The sequence below is a fragment of the Triticum aestivum genome, chromosome 6A, assembly GCF_018294505.1.
Source record: "Triticum aestivum cultivar Chinese Spring chromosome 6A, IWGSC CS RefSeq v2.1, whole genome shotgun sequence".
Lineage (NCBI taxonomy): Eukaryota > Viridiplantae > Streptophyta > Magnoliopsida > Poales > Poaceae > Triticum > Triticum aestivum.
In genome coordinates this window covers 39,812,178-39,829,196 of record NC_057809.1, presented here as the reverse complement: position 1 = coordinate 39,829,196, position 17,019 = coordinate 39,812,178, and the positions used below count along the sequence as shown (strand labels likewise).

Genomic DNA, 17,019 nt, shown 5'->3' with positions numbered 1-17,019 from the left:
TTCCCATTATAGCCCAACCGCATAAGGGACGCAAAATCCGGGAACATAACACCAATATGACGGAAACTAGGGCGGCAAGAGTGGAACAAAACACCAGGCATAAGGCCGAGCCTTCCACCCTTTACCAAGTATATAGATGCAATAATTAAATAAGATATATTGTGATATCCCAACAAGTAAGCATGTTCCAATAAGGAACGGTATCTCCATGTTCCAACAAGGAACAAACTTCAATCTTCACCTGCAACTAACAACGCTATAAGAGGGGCTGAGCAAAGCGGTAACATAGCCAACCAACGGTTTGCTAGGACAAGGTGGGTTAGGGGCTTGGTTCAACAATATAGGAGGCATGATAAGCAAGTGGTAGGTATCGCAGCATAGGCATAGCAAAAGAGCGAGCAACTAAGCAAGCAAAGATAGAAGTGATTTCGAGGGTATGATCATCTTGCCTGAAATCCCGCAAGGAAGAAGAACGAGTCCATGAAAAAGACAAACGGATGTAGTCGAACGGGTCCTCAGAACACGACGTTACTGGATCCAACCCGAAGAAGCAAACACCGGAAAAGAAGCACACGACATAGTAAACAACCAACACATGAACATGGTATGATATGCGGGTTGCGGTATGCGATGCATATGCATGATTGGACAAGGAATGCATGAACCTGGCCTCAACTTGGAAATCCAAGTGTGCCTCTGGAAAGATGAGATGAAATCGCTTGAAAACGATATAAAGAACACCAGGATCGGAGTTACAGTTTGGAAATGGCAAGCGATTCAAATATGACACCGGTCTGCGATTTACAGCAAGTAGGCATCTAAATGCAATGAGATGAACATGTTACAGCACTCAAACATGGCATCAAAATACATGGCAGTCTAGCACTGAGCTACGGCCAATTCATCCATTAACAGGTTCAAACAAGCATGGCAAAAATGCATATGGTAAACAGATCTCAGACTTAGTGAAATTAACACTTGTCTGGAATTTCAGACGAAGTAGCACTCTTCGGAGCAGCAAAACAACATGCTACAGAACCTGAACATGGCAAAGTAAAACATGGCATGGAGCTACGCAAATAGCTTAACAAAAGTCCCTTAGTGACCTTGAGCCAAAAGGGATCAGACAATATACTAGCAAGCACATGAACATAGCAAAAACATAATCTGTTTTCGGACTTAGTGAAAACTGGCACATGCTGAAACATAACTCAAGTAGGCATGTTTACGAGCTCGATGCACTCACTATGGAGCAAGTCATGGCAAGACAAGCATACATCCATTAAGAAGGCACAAAATGCAAGCTAGACATGGCAAGAACAATGACATAGCATGCACGGATCAACTACAACAACATCGGCAAAATCGCAAACAAGTTGACAATCTCCCCAGATTCACAAAGTAGCCAAAGTAGAGCTCGATTGACTCAAGCTAGGGTGCTCAATAATTGCAAACAAAAGCATGGATGGATAGAGCACTACAATATTACCAAAACTCCTTTACTGATCATCCTCAAAAGAGGCACGGATCACTAGGAAACAACATGAACATATGGCATCATGAGATAAACAAACCCAGGACTTAGTGAAATTACTAAGTCCCTGAAAACAGAATTACCGAGTGCACCACTTTGCAAGCTTGCACTAGACACCACACACATCACAAAAATACATGGGTTGCACCTCTAGAAAGATGACAAAACCCTTAACAAAACATATGTAGAGCATCAGGGCATATCATGCACACAACAATCATGGCAAAAATGACAAATGTCTAAGATGGAGTAGCAGATCTGACAATTAACTCAAATAGCCTCCTTCTAACAGCATTTCGGGCATCAAGATGAACTCAAATGAAAATGATGCAACGGAATGAAATGATGTACTCTCTGAGACGAACATTTTGATATGCTATATGCATGAATCGGAGCTATGGATGCAAAGTTACGAGGCCACGAACATGAGCACTTGGATTTGGGATTCCGGGACTTAGTGAAAAATATACCCTCTGGAAAACTGGATGGGGTGATGCGGGACGAGGAGATCCGGGCGAGGCGAGCTCGCGTTTGGATGGAGGGACTGGTGGATCTGGTCCACTCCGGGTGGATCCGGCCGGAGTCTTCTCCGGCGAGCTCCGTGAGCTCCGGCGATGGCGGCGACGGCCTGGCCGAGCGGCGAAGCAGCGGCGGGGCATGGCGGCGACCGGGGCCGGAGCAGGGCGACGCGGGCGTGGCTTGCGGTGACCGGACCGGCGAGATGGAGGCGGCGGCCGGCTCCGGTGAGCTTGGCCTTAGCGGCGGGCGGCGGAGGCGGCGCACGGCGGCCTAGGCGGCGGGCGGTGCCGGCGAGAGGGCGGAGGCGGCGATGGGCGGCGCCAGCGACGAACGGCGGGCGGAGGCGCGCGGTCGGGCAGCGGCGACCGGATCTGGGCCCGGGCGGGCCTGCCTCGGGCCCCGCAGGCGGCAGCGTCGGGAGGAGAGAGAGGGTGCGGCTCTCGCTGAGGTGGCGAAGCCTGAGTGGCTGAAGGTGGCGGCGGTGGTGATGTGGCGGCCGCCGATTGGCCCGGGTGAGGTGGAGGACGCGCAGACATGTCCGGGCGCGGTGGGAAATTGTCCGGCGGCGCGCGGAGGAGGAGGTTAGGGTTCATCTGCGCGAAAAATCCGGGAAGGACACATATATATAGGTAGAGGGAGCTAGGAGAGTCCAAATGAGGTGCGGTTTGCGGCCACGCGATCGTGATCGGACGCTCTAGATGATGGAGCAGGCTTAGGTGGGTTTTGGGCCTAATTGGAGGGGTGTTGGGCTGCAACACACACGAGGCCTTTTCGGTCCCTCGGTTAATCGTTAGAGTATCAAACGAAGTCCAAATGGTACGAAACTTGACAGGCGGTCTACCGGTAGTAAACCAAGGCCGCATGACAAGTCTCGGTCCAATCCGGAAATGTTTAATCCCCACACACGAAAGAAAGGTAGAAATGACCACCGGGGGAGAACGAAGCGCCGGATTGCAAAACGGACAACGGGGAAAATGCTCGGATGCATGAGACAAACATGTATGCAAACAAAATGCACATGATGACATGATATGCAATGCATGACACGCAAGCAATGACAACGCAACAACAGCGAATAACTGCACGACACCTGGCACATCGGTCTCGGGGCGCTACAGCCGACCTCCCCGGTCCTCATGGGTGGTGGCGGGACCCCCCCCCCTCCAGCGCTCCGGCTCCGCTCTCCCCACCTGCGGACACAGCGGATGGCGACACCCCCGTGCCCGTCGCCCCGCTCCCTCCGCTGGGGTCCTCCGGCACTTTCCTCGCGCCTCCCACCTCTCCGGTCGCGACGGTGGCTATGGTCGTGACCACCCCGACCGCTGCTCACCCTCCTCCGACGGTGGCGTACGTCCGGCGGCCCCGCTCTACCTCGACACCGGTGACGGCGTCCCGCCGCAGCGCCCGCCTCGATGCGACCCGCCTGGCAGACTCCCCGGGTCCGTCCATCGCTGAGCGCGCGGAGCTCTGGGCTGCGGCCTGGAACCTCGAGTCAGGTGTGGATTCCATCCCTCCCAGTTCTTCCAGTTGCTCCTTTTCCGCACTTGAGGCCGTCCCTCTCGGCCACCTCGCCAAGGTGGCCACTGACTCGGCCATAGTTTTCAGGGGGGAGGTTGGACCCCCCTTAGAACAGATTGCGGCCATTAGGGCTCGCGAGATCTTAGACGGCAAGCTGGCTGAGACTCGGGCACGTTTGCTCTGGCCCGCCGTGGAGTCATCCACTGCACCCGTGGTCTTTGGCCCTTCGGTGGCTGATGGTGTGATACGCGGCCGCACTCGCTCTCGCACTGCCGCTCTCCGCGCTCAAAGCGCCTCCCGTGTCTTGGGGTCAAGCAGCCCCCCTATGGGGGTTTAGATGCGGGTCCTTTTCTAGAACATCTGCGGTTTTGGCCATGATGGTCGCCGCCGCCAACTCATCGAGTACATGCGAGACGAACACATCGACATCATTGCCATCCAGGAAACCATGTGAACTGAATTCTCCCTCCAGGAGCTAGAGTGCCTTAGTCCGCACCTCTTCGCCTGGCATTGGCTCCCTTCTAGTGGGACCACTGGCCATTCTGGCGGCATCCTGTTAGGCGTGAAGGATGCCACCTTTGAGGTTGGGGGCATGGATCGGGGGGAATTCTTCGTGAGTATGAAGATCTTCGAGAGGGCCCTCAACTTTAAATGGCAGGTCGTGGTTGTTTATGGCCCGGCCAATCATCGCCGCTCCCCGGCCTTCATGGAGGAGCTTCATCTGAAGATCTCCAACTCTCTCCTCCCAGTCGTTGTGGGCGGAGACTTTAACCTCATCCGATCCCCGGATGAGAAGAATAACGACCGGATTAACCTCCCCAGATGCAGTTATTCAATGACTGGATCGCGGAGCTAGGTCTCCGCGAATTGGACCGAACGGGTGCCCGGTTCACTTGGACAAACCGTCAGGCTGACCCGACGCGATCCGTTTTGGATCGCGTCCTAGTTTCCCCGGAATGGGAATTACGCTGCCCCCTAGCCTCGCTTCGGGCGATTACCAGGATCGGCTCTGACCATGTCCCTCTCCTCCTCTCCACCGCCGATGAGTGCCCCCCTCCCCGCCACGCTTCCGGTTTGAGCTCTTCTGGCTCAACCAGGCTGCGAGGTTGTGGCTGCCCGCTGGATCTCTGCCCGTTCTTCCCCGCATCACACCATGTCGGCTGTTGACTCGTGGCACTTTTGTGCCAAACTTGCCCGCCAATTCATGAAAGGGTGGGGTGCAAACCTTGGCCGGGATCTCCGAGAACGGAAAAAGGCCCTTCTGCTGGCGATTCAAGCTCTGGACGCCCATGCCGACACATCTGGAATCTCTCCAGATGAGTGGATGTTGCGATATGACCTTGAGGACCAGCTGTCAACCATCTACACTGATGAAGAGGCCTACTGGCGTCTACGGGGTACCCAGCAGTGGGTACTCTGGGGAGATGCCAACACCGCATATTTTCAGGTGGTGGCGAACGGCCGCCGACGCCGCAACTCCATCCACTACCTCTGGGATGGAGAGACCCCTCTCGTCCGCCCCGCGGCCATCCGCTCCCATGTGGATGGCTTCTACAAGGCCCTATTTACCCCCACCCCTCGGGGTGGGGCTAGTCTCGCCCCCGACATTTGGTCGGGTGCGCAATTGGTCTCTGATGCGGCCAACGCCGCTTTAGTGGCCCCCTTCACCGAGGATGAGGTTCTCCAGGCTATTAAAGGGATGAAACCCGCCTCGGCCCCGGGGCCGGACAGCCTGCCAGTAACATTTTTTAAGACGTTCTGGCAGACCATCAAGCCAGAGGTCATGGTGTTGGGGAACGTAGTAATTTCAAAAAAATTCCTACGCACACGCAAGATCATGGTGATGCATAGCAACGAGGGGGAGAGTCTAATCTACGTACCCTTGTAGATCGCAACAGAAGCGTTGACACAACGTAGAGGAAGTAGTCGTACGTCTTCTTCCCGATCCGACCAATCCAAGCACCGTTACTCCGGCACCTCCGAGTTCTTAGCACACATACAGCTCGATGACGATCCCCGGGCTCCGATCCAGCAAAGCTTCGGGGAGGAGTTCCGTCAGCACGACGGCGTGATGACGATCTTGATGTTCTACCGACGCAGGGCTTCGTCTAAGCACTACAACGATATGATCGAGGTGGAATATGGTGGCAGGGGGCACCGCACACGGCTAAGGAACGATCACGTGGATCAACTTGTGTGTCTTGGGGTGCCTCCTGCCCCCGTATATAAAGGAGCAAGGGGAGGAGGCCGGCCGGCCAGGTGTGGCGTGCCAAGGAGGAGTCCTCCTCCTAGTAGGAGTAGGACTCCTACTAGGAGGGGGAAAGAGGTGGAGTGGGAGAAGGAAAAGGGGGGGGCGCCGCCCCCCTCCCCTAGTCCAATTCGGACCAGGGAGGAGGTGGCGCGCGGCCCACCTCTGGCAGCCCTTCTCTCTCTCCACTAAAGCCCATATGGCCCATTACTTCTCCCGATGGGGTTCCGGTAACCCTCCGGCTCTCCGGTTTTCTCCGAAATCACCCGGAACACTTCCGGTGTCCGAACATAGTCATCCAATATATCAATATTTATGTCTCGACCCGTCCGAACATATACCTTTGGAGACACCTGTAATGCTCCTTTATAATCACCCAGTTACGTTGTGACGTTTGGTAGCACCCAAAGTGTTCCTCCGGCAAACGGGAGTTGTATAATCTCATAGTCATAGGAACATGTATAAGTCATGAAGAAAGCAATAGCAACATACTAAACGATCGGGTGCAAAGCTAATGGAATGGGTCATGTCAATCAGATCATTCAACCAATGATGTGACCTCGTTAATCAAATAACAACACTTTGTTCATGGTTAGGAAACATAACCATCTTTGATTAACGAGCTAGTCAAGTAGAGGCATACTAGTGACACTAAGTTTGTATTTGTATTCACACATGTATTATGTTTCCGGTTAATACAATTCTAGCATGAATAATAAACATTTATCATGATATAAGGAAATAAATAATAACTTTATTATTGCCTCTAGGGCATATTTCCTTCAGTCTCCCACTTGCACTAGAGTTAATAATCTAGATTATACAGTAATGATTCTAACACCCATGGAGCCTTGGTGCTGATCATGTTTTGCTCGTGGAAGAGGCTTAGTCAACGGGTCTGCAACATTCAGATCCATATGTATCTTGCAAATCTCTATGTCTCCCACCTGGACTAGATCCCAGATGGAATTGAAGCGTCTCTTGATGTGTTTGGTCCTCTTGTGAAATCTGGATTTCTTTGCCAAGGCAATTGCACCAGTATTGTCACAAAAGATTTTCATTGGACCCGATGCACTAGGTATGACACCTAGATCGGATATGAACTCCTTCATCCAGACTCCTTCGTTCGCTGCTTCCGAAGCAGCTATGTACTCCGCTTCACATGTAGATCCCGCTACGACGCTTTGTTTAGAACTGCACCAACTGACAGCTCCACCGTTTAATGTAAACACGTATCCGGTTTGCGATTTAGAATCGTCCGGATCAGTGTCAAAGCTTGCATCAACGTAACCTTTTACGGTGAGCTCTTTGTCACCTCCATATACGAGAAACATATCCTTAGTCCTCTTCAGGTATTTCAGGATGTTCTTGACCGCTGTCCAGTGATCCATTCCTGGATTACTTTGGTACCTCCCTGCTAAACTTATAGCAAGGCACACATCAGGTCTGGTACACAGCATTGCATACATGATAGAGCCTATGGCTGAAGCATAGGGAACATCTTTCATTTTCTCTCTATCTTCTGCAGTGGTCGGGCATTGAGTCTGACTCAACTTCACACCTTGTAACACAGGCAAGAACCCTTTCTTTGCTTGATCCATTTTGAACTTCTTCAAAATTTTGTCAAGGTTTGTGCTTTGTGAAAGTCCAATTAAGCGTCTTGATCTATCTCTATAGATCTTTATGCCTAATATGTAAGCAGCTTCACCGAGGTCTTTCATTGAAAAACTCTTATTCAAGTATCCCTTTATGCTATCCAGAAATTCTATATCATTTCCAATCAGCAATATGTCATCTACATATAATATCAGAAATGCTACAGAGCTCCCACTCACTTTCTTGTAAATACAGGCTTCACCAAAAGTCTGTATAAAACCAAATGCTTTGATCACACTATCAAAACATTTATTCCAACTCCGAGAGGCTTGCACCAGTCCATAAATGGATCGCTGGAGCTTGCACACTTTGTTAGCCCCCTTTGGATCGACACAACCTTCCGGTTGCATCATATACAACTCTTCTTCCAGAAATCCATTCAGGAATGCAGTTTTGACATTCATCTGCCAAATTTCATAATCATAAAACGCGCCAATTGCTAACATGATTCGGACAGACTTAAGCATCGCTACGGGTGAGAAGGTCTCATCGTAGTCAACCCCTTGAACTTGTCGAAAACCTTTTGCGACAAGTCGAGCTTTATAGACAGTAACATTACCGTCAGCGTCAGTCTTTTTCTTGAAGATCCATTTATTCTCAATTGCTTGCCGATCATCGGGCAAGTCAACCAAAGTCCACACTTTGTTCTCATACATGGATCCCATCTCAGATTTCATGGCTTCAAGCCACTTTGCGGAATCTGGGCTCATCATTGCTTCTTCATAGTTCGTAGGTTCATCATGATCCAGCAGCATGACTTCCAGAACTGGATTACCGTACCACTCTGGTGCGGATCTTGCTTTGGTTGATCTACGAGGTTCAGTAGTATCTTGTTCTGAAGTTTCATGATCATTACCATTAACTTCCTCACTTATTGGTGTAGGTGTCGCAGAAACAGTTTTCTGTGATGTACTACTTTCCAATAAGGGAGCAGGTACAGTTACCTCGTCAAGTTCTACTTTCCTCCCACTCACTTCTTTCGAGAGAAACTCCTTCTCAAGAAAGTTTCCGAATTTAGCAACAAAAGTCTTGCCTTCGGATCTGTGATAGAAGGTGTATCCAATAGTTTCCTTTGGATATCCTATGCAGACACATTTCTCCGATTTGGGTTCGAGCTTATCAGGTTGAAGCTTTTTCACATAAGCATCGCAGCCCCAAACTTTCAGAAACGACAACTTTGGTTTCTTGCCAAACCATAGTTCATAAGGCGTCGTCTCAACGGATTTTGATGGTGCCCTATTTAACGTGAATGCGGCCGTCTCTAGCGTATCCCCAAAACGATAGCGGTAAATCAGTAAGAGACATCATAGATCGCACCATATCTAGTAAAGTACGATTACGATGTTCGGACACACCATTACGCTGTGGTGTTCCGGGTGGCGTGAGTTGCGAAACTATTCCACAATTTTCCAAATGTACACCAAACTCGTAACTCAAATATTCTCCTCCACGATCAGATCGTAGAAACTTTATTTTCTTGTTACGATGATTTTCCACTTCACTCTGAAATTCTTTGAACTTTTCAAATGCTTCAAACTTATGTTTCATTAAATAGATATACCCATATCTGCTTAAATCATCTGTGAAGGTGAGAAAATAACGATATCCGCCACGAGCCTCAATATTCATCGGACTGCATACATCTGTATGTATGATTTCCAACAAATCTGTTGCTCTCTCCATAGTACCGGAGAACGGTGTTTTAGTCATCTTGCCCATGAGGCACGGTTCGCAAGTACCAAGTGATTCATAATCAACCGGTTCCAAAAGTCCATCAGTATGGAGTTTCTTCATGCGCTTTACACCGATATGACCTAAACGGCAGTGCCACAAATAAGTTGCACTATCATTATCAACTCTGCATCTTTTGGCTTCTACATTATGAATATGTGTATCACTACTATCGAGATTCAACAAGAATAGACCACTCTTCAAGGATGCATGACCATAAAAGATATTACTCATATAAATAGAACAACCATTATTCTCTGATTTAAATGAATAACCGTCTCGCATTAAACAAGATCCAGATATAATGTTCATGCTCAATGCTGGCACCAAATAACAATTATTTAGGTCTAATACTAATCCCGAAGGTAGATGTAGAGGTAGCGTGCCGACTGCGATCACATCGACTTTGGAACCGTTTCCCACGCGCATCGTCACCTCATCCTTAGCCAATCTTCGCTTAATCCGTAGTCCCTGTTTCGAGTTGCAAATATTAGCAACAGAACCAGTATCAAATACCCAGGTGCTACTGCGAGCATTAGTAAGGTACACATCAATAACATGTATATCACATATACCTTTGTTCACCTTGCCATCCTTCTTATCCGCCAAATACTTGGGGCAGTTCCGCTTCCAGTGACCAGTCTGCTTGCAGTAGAAGCACTCAGTTTCAGGCTTAGGTCCAGACTTGGGTTTCTTCTCTTAAGCAGCAACTTGCTTGCCGTTCTTCTTGAAGTTCCCCTTCTTCTTCCCTTTGCCCTTTTTCTTGAAACTACTGGTTTTGGTAACCATCAACACTTGATGCTCCTTTTTGATTTCTACCTCCGTAGCTTTCAGCATTGCGAAGAGCTCGGGAATAGTCTTGTTCATCCCTTGCATATTATAGTTCATCACAAAGCTCTTGTAGCTTGGTGGCAGTGATTGGAGAATTCTGTCAATGACGCAATCATCTGGAAGATTAACTCCCAATTGAATCAAGTGATTATTATACCCAGACATTTTGAGTATATGCTCACTGACAGAACTGTTCTCTTCCATCTTGCAGCTATAGAACTTATTGGAGACTTCATATCTCTCAATCCGGGCATTTGCTTGAAATATTAACTTCAACTCCTGAAACATCTCATATGCTCCATGACGTTTAAAACGTCGTTGAAGTCCCGATTCTAAGCCGTAAAGCATGGCACACTGAACTATCGAGTAGTCATCAGCTTTGCTCTGCCATACGTTCATAACATCTGGTGTTGCTCCAGCAGTAGGCCTGGCACCCAGCGGTGCTTACATGACGTAATTCTTCTGTGCAGCAATGAGGATAATCCTCAAGTTACGGACCCAGTCCGTGTAATTGCTACCATCATCTTTCAACTTTGCTTTCTCAAGGAACGCATTAAAATTCAACGGAACAACAGCACGAGCCATCTATCTACAATCAACATAAACAAGCAAGATACTATCAGGTACTAAGTTCATGATAAATTTAAGTTCAGTTAATCATATTACTTAAGAAACTCCCACTTAGATAGACATCCATCTAATCCTCTAAGTGATCACGTGATCCAAATCAACTAAACCATGTCCGATCATCACGTGAGATGGAGTAGTTTCATTGGTGAACATTATTATGTTGATCATATCTACTATATGATTCACGCTCGACCTTTCGGTCTCTGTGTTCCGAGGCCATATCTGTATATGCTTGGCTCGTCAAGTATAACCTGAGTATTCCGCGTGTGCAACTGTTTTGCACCCGTTGTATTTGAACGTAGAGCCTATCACACCCGATCATCATGTGGTGTCTCAGCACGAAGAACTTTCGCAACGATGCATACTCAGGGAGAACACTTCTTGATAATTTAGTGAGAGATCATCTTATAATGCTACCGTCAATCAAAGCAAGATAAGATGCATAAAAGATAAACATCACATGCAATCAATATAAGTGATATGATATGACCATCATCATCTTGTGCCTGTGATCTCCATCTCCGAAGCACCGTCGTGATCACCATCGTCACCGGCGCGACACCTTGATCTCCATCGTAGCATCGTTGTCATCTCGCCAATCTTATGCTTCCACGACTATCGCTACCGCTTAGTGATAAAGTAAAGCATTACATCACGATTGCATTGCATACAATAAAGCGACAACCATATGGCTCCTGCCAGTTGCTGATAACTCGGTTACAAAACATGATCATCTCATACAATAAAATTTAGCATCATGTCTTGACCATATCACATCACAACATGCCCTGCAAAAACAAGTTAGACGTCCTCTACTTTGTTGTTGCAAGTTTTATGTGGCTGCTACGGGCTTAAGCAAGAACCAATCTCACCTACGCATCAAAACCACAACGATAGTTTGTCAAATAGACTCCGTTTTAACCTTCGCAAGGATCGGGCGTAGCCACACTCGGTTCAACTAATGTTGGAGAGACAGTCGCCCGCAAGTCACCTGTGTGCAAAGCACGTCGGGGGAACCGGTCTCGCGTAAGCGTACGCGTAAGGTTGGTCCGGGTCGTCTCGTCCAACAATACCGCCGAACCAAAGTATGACATGCTAGTAGGCAGTATGACTTATATCGTCCACAACTCACTTGTGTTCTACTCGTGCACATAACATCAAACCATAAAACCAGGCTCGGATGCCACTGTTGGGTAACGTAGTAATTTCAAAAAAATTCCTACGCACACGCAAGATCATGGTGATGCATAGCAACGAGGGGGAGAGTCTGATCTACGTACCCTTGTAGATCGCAACGGAAGCGTTGACACAACGTAGAGGAAGTAGTCGTACGTCTTCTTCCCGATCCGACCGATCCAAGCACCGTTACTCCGGCACCTCCGAGTTCTTAGCACACGTACAACTCGATGACGATCCCCGGGCTCCGATCCAGCAAAGCTTCGGGGAGGAGTTCCGTCGGCACGACGGCGTGATGACGATCTTGATGTTCTACCGACGCAGGGCTTCGCCTAAGCACTACAACGATATGATCGAGGTGGAATATGGTGGCAGGGGGCACCGCACACGGCTAAGGAACGATCACGTGGATCAACTTGTGTGTCTTGGGGTGCCCCCTGCCCCCGTATATAAAGGAGCAAGGGGAGGAGGCCGGCCGGCCAGGTGTGGCGCGCCAAGGAGGAGTCCTCCTCCTAGTAGGAGTACTAGGAGTAGGACTCCTACTAGGAGGGGGAAAGAGGTGGAGTGGGAGAAGGAAAAGGGGGGGCGCCGCCCCCCTCCCCTAGTCCAATTCGGACCAGGAAGGAGGTGGCGCGCGGCCCACCTCTGGCAGCCCTTCTCTCTCTCCACTAAAGCCCATATGGCCCATTACTTCTCCCGGTGGGGTTCCGGTAACCCTCCGGCTCTCCGGTTTTCTCCGAAATCACCCGGAACACTTCCGGTGTCCGAACATAATCATCCAATATATCAATCTTTATGTCTCGACCATTTCGAGACTCCTCGTCATGTCCGTGATCACATCCGGGACTCTGAACTAACTTCGGTACATCAAAATGTATAAACTCATAATAACTGTCATCGTAACGTTAAGCGTGCGGACCCTACGGTTCGAGAACAATGTAGACATGACTGAGACACATCTCCGGTGAATAACCAATAGCGGGACCTAGATGCCCATATTGGCTCCTACATATTCTACGAAGATCTTTATCGGTCAGACCGCATAACAACATACGTTGTTCCCTTTGTCATCGGTATGTTACTTGCCCGAGATTCGATCGTCGGTATCCAATACCTAGTTCAATCTCGTTACCGGCAAGTCTCTTTACTCGTTCCGTAATACATCATCTTGCAACTAACTCATTAGTCACAATGCTTGCAAGGCTTATGTGATGTGCATTACCGAGAGGGCCCAGAGATACCTCTCCGACAATCGGAGTGACAAATCCTAATCTCGAAATATGCCAACCCAGCATCTACCTTTGGAGACACCTGTAATGCTCCTTTATAATCACCCAGTTACGTTGTGACGTTTGATAGCACCCAAAGTGTTCCTCCGGCAAACAGAAGTTGTATAATCTCATAGTCATAGGAACATGTATAAGTCATGAAGAAAGCAATAGCAACATACTAAACGATCGGGTGCTAAGCTAATGGAATGGGTCATGTCAATCAGATCATTCAACCAATGATGTGACCTCGTTAATCAAATAACAACACTTTGTTCATAGTTAGGAAACATAACCATCTTTGATTAACGAGCTAGTCAAGTAGAGGCATACTAGTGACACTAAGTTTGTCTATGTATTCACACATGTATTATGTTTCCGGTTAATACAATTCTAGCATGAATAATAAACATTTATCATGATATAAGGAAATAAATAATAACTTTATTATTGCCTCTAGGGCATATTTCCTTCACATGGCTCTGTTTGAGGAATTCTTCTCGGGTTCCATGGATCTTGGGTGCCTTAACTATGGCATCGTGACCCTCATCCCCAAGGTCCCGGGTGCCTCCGACATCCGCCAATTTCGGCGAATCACTGTGATCAATGTGATTTTCCAGATCTTGGCTGAAGGGTACGCCAATAGGGTGACCCTACTCGCGGATGCCATTACCCACCCGAATCAATCCGCCTTCATTCAAGGCCGATTTATTCTTGATGGGGTTCTGGTATTCCACGAAGTACTTCATGAGGTCCGGCAGAGACACCATCGGGCGGTGTTTCTGAAGCTTGACTTTCATAAGGCCTACGACACGGTTCACTGGCCCTTCTTGCGGGAAGTGTTGCTTCGCAAGGGCTTCGACGATCGTTGGGTGACTAGGGTCATGCAACTTGTCTCCTGCGGGCGGACTGCTGTGAACATCAACGGGGACATTGGACCCTACTTCCCCACCCTTTGTGGGGTTCGTCAGGGTGATCCTTTCTCCCCCTTTTTGTTCAACATGGCGGTTGATGCCCTGGCGTCCATCCTTGATAAGGCCAAGGATGCTGGCCATATTCATGGCATCATTCCTCACCTCGTCGGAGGGGGAGGGGTCTCCCTCCTCCAATATGCGGACGATACCATTATTATGGTGGAGGGCTCCGCCCATGACATCGCTAACCTCAAGTTCCTCCTCCTGTGCTTCCAACAGATGTTGGGCCTAACCATTAACTTCGATAAGAGTGAAGTGATGGTGCTCGGGTACCTCCCCGAGGAAGCACAATCCATAGCGGACCGCCTTAATTGTAGGTTGGGTTCTTTCCCCACGACATACCTGGGGATCCCCATCAGCGACTCGCGCCTCACCGTGGCGGACCTCCGCCCCACGGTGACCCGTATGCAACACCGTGTTGAACCCTGGAAAGGGCGCTGGCTGTCAAAGGCTGCTCGGGTGATCCTTATCAACTCTTCGCTCGCTAGCCTTCTATGGTTCCTCATGAGCTTCTATAGCCTCCATGAGACCCTCCATCAGGAGATCGCCAAGTACCAATCCAGATTCTTCTGGGCTGGCGAGGGGGATAAGCAGAAGTACCATATGGTTAGCTGGCCGGATATCTGCAAACCCAAGGACCAGGGAGGTCTAGAGATCATGTCCTCCCGCCGCATGAACATAGCCCTCCTGACCCGCTGGCTCTAGCGCATTGCCAATGGCGACGGAGGTCTCTGGCTCACCATCATCCGGAACAAATATCTTCGTGGACAGCCCCTTGCCTTCTGTCAGCGCTCGGGCGGCTCCCAGTTCTGGCAGGCCGTCGTCCAGCTGCTTCCAGTGCTTCGTATTGGCACCTCCATAGCGGTTGGTACAGGATCTTCGACACTGTTCTGGCTGGACCGATGGCTTGGGGACTCCCCCTTGGCCGCGCGATTCCCTGCGCTCTTCTCAATTGCAGTTGACCCTCGTATCTCTGTCGAGGCGGCCCTTATTGACTTAGGGCGCCTCGCCTTCCGACGCCCCTTCGGGCCTCCAGAAGTGGCTGCCTGGGACACCCTTATGCAGGACATTGCCCTCCTCCCTATGGATGGCGTTGGCTCCCCGGATATAACGTCTTGGCGGCTCGAGCCTTCGGGATGCTTTTCCACCAAATCACTCTACGCGGCCATCGCCCCCTCGACGGCACCCGAACCCTTCAGTTTGATCTAGGATATCCGCCTGCCCTTGAAGATCCGGATCTTCTTATGGCAATGGATTCGCGGCCGCCTCCCAACTGGCGTGGAGGTCCGTAAGCATAATGGACCTGGGAACGGGATGTGCCCCTTGTGCGACACGGTGGAGGATGCTAACCACATCTTCTTCGCCTGTCATACGGCCCAGTTCCTCTGGTCCTGCTTCCGCGAGACAGTTGGGGGTCAGTGGTGTAACACCAACTTCCCTGGCCTGCTTGCTGAAATCCATGCTCCCCCCCCCCCCGCGCGCTACCGCCATCTCAGATGGCTCTGCGTTGGGGTCCTCGCTTGGACACTTTGGACCGTCCGCAATAAGCTTGTCATTCAGAAGGTCCCTCTTCGACGTGCTACTGACGCCATCTTTAAAATGTGTGGTTACTTGCAGCTCTGGCGGCCGCTTAGCCGCCCACAGGACCGGGACGTCATCAACAACCTCATCGTCGACCTTCGATCGATGGCCTTCAGCTTGGCGCCCCCGCTCCCCCGCCTCCTCCGGAGCCAGACTAGATGCTGTGCAGCACCCTGTGTGTGCGTGCCTTTTGTTTTGCTTTTCAGGGCTTGTTGAGCTGTGCCCTTAGTATTAACCCTTTGACTTCTTTTCGTGGTCAGACTTATGCGTGTGTGTGTGTGTTGTGGCCGAACTTTGTTTGGATGTTGGGCTTTATCTATAAAGCGGGGCGAAAGCCTTTTTCGGCAATGGGCATATGATGAAGATGATGCTATTGACGCGGGATAAGAGGCTGAGGAGTCTTACTGTGGTCCTGTCAACATACTAGGATTTCACCCATACAAAGAGATTTTGTTCTTGAGTGTATCCCAGAAGATAGGTCTAGCGTATCATTTGAATAGCTAGGTCGTTGAAGTCATCGGCAATATGTACCCAGCTTGTTATGATGATTTCGCCTATATATCTAGTGCACATCGCGAAATCATTTCTTGTTTTCGATATACACCTTGTTGGATTGAAAAGTTTCTTCCAAACAGTTAGCTTAGAAGCTCACTGCGAAACATTAATGTTTGTTCCAAGTAACTGAACAGTTGTCTTGTACATGACCGTTTAGTCATCTCTTCATGCTTGGCTCAAACGTCAGCTTCCCTGGCTGGACCTATTTCCTTTGATAATGGAACCCGACTTCACAAGCTTTGGTACGGAAAACAAAAACTTTGTAGGCAGAGTGTTATAACATCATTGCCCGAGCTAGCAGGCCACCGTTTGTAATCTATGAGGTGATTAGTTCGAGCAAGCAATGCCATTGCTGAGCTTCACGAATGACGCAGCAACGACCATGTGAGAACATGTAAACTGTCTCTAGTCCATTGCAAACAAAAATATTGCCAGCCCCGTATGGCATCGCTGGTGTTTCCACATCTATAATAGGCGAAGGACATAGCCTCCTGATAAAACTTTGAATTGTTAGGAAGACCGTCTTATTAAAAAGATGCGTGTAGCTAGGGACGACTGAGATTTAACCAAGTCTCAGTCAAGTAATATAACATGCAAGATAGAAAAAGAAAAAAATGCATGAATATCAATATAAGATCTTACGGATATAGCATCATCTAAGACTTAACAAAATCCCATTCGACTTAGCAAGACTGAAAAAAGATTCACCGGAATTACTCTGTCGTTAGCTAACCTCCCCCATTCTTTTTTTAGAAATGTTGCTAACCTCCCTCATTATTAATGAGTTTCTCTGTCACA

The 17,019-nt window shown here is 49.2% G+C and overlaps 1 pseudogene; it reads left to right on the top strand.

Moving 5' to 3' along the window:
• The first annotated feature begins 4,724 nt into the window (after positions 1–4,724).
• Positions 4,725–15,824, top strand: LOC123129394 (uncharacterized; annotated as a pseudogene).
• The last annotated feature ends 1,195 nt before the right edge of the window (positions 15,825–17,019 follow it).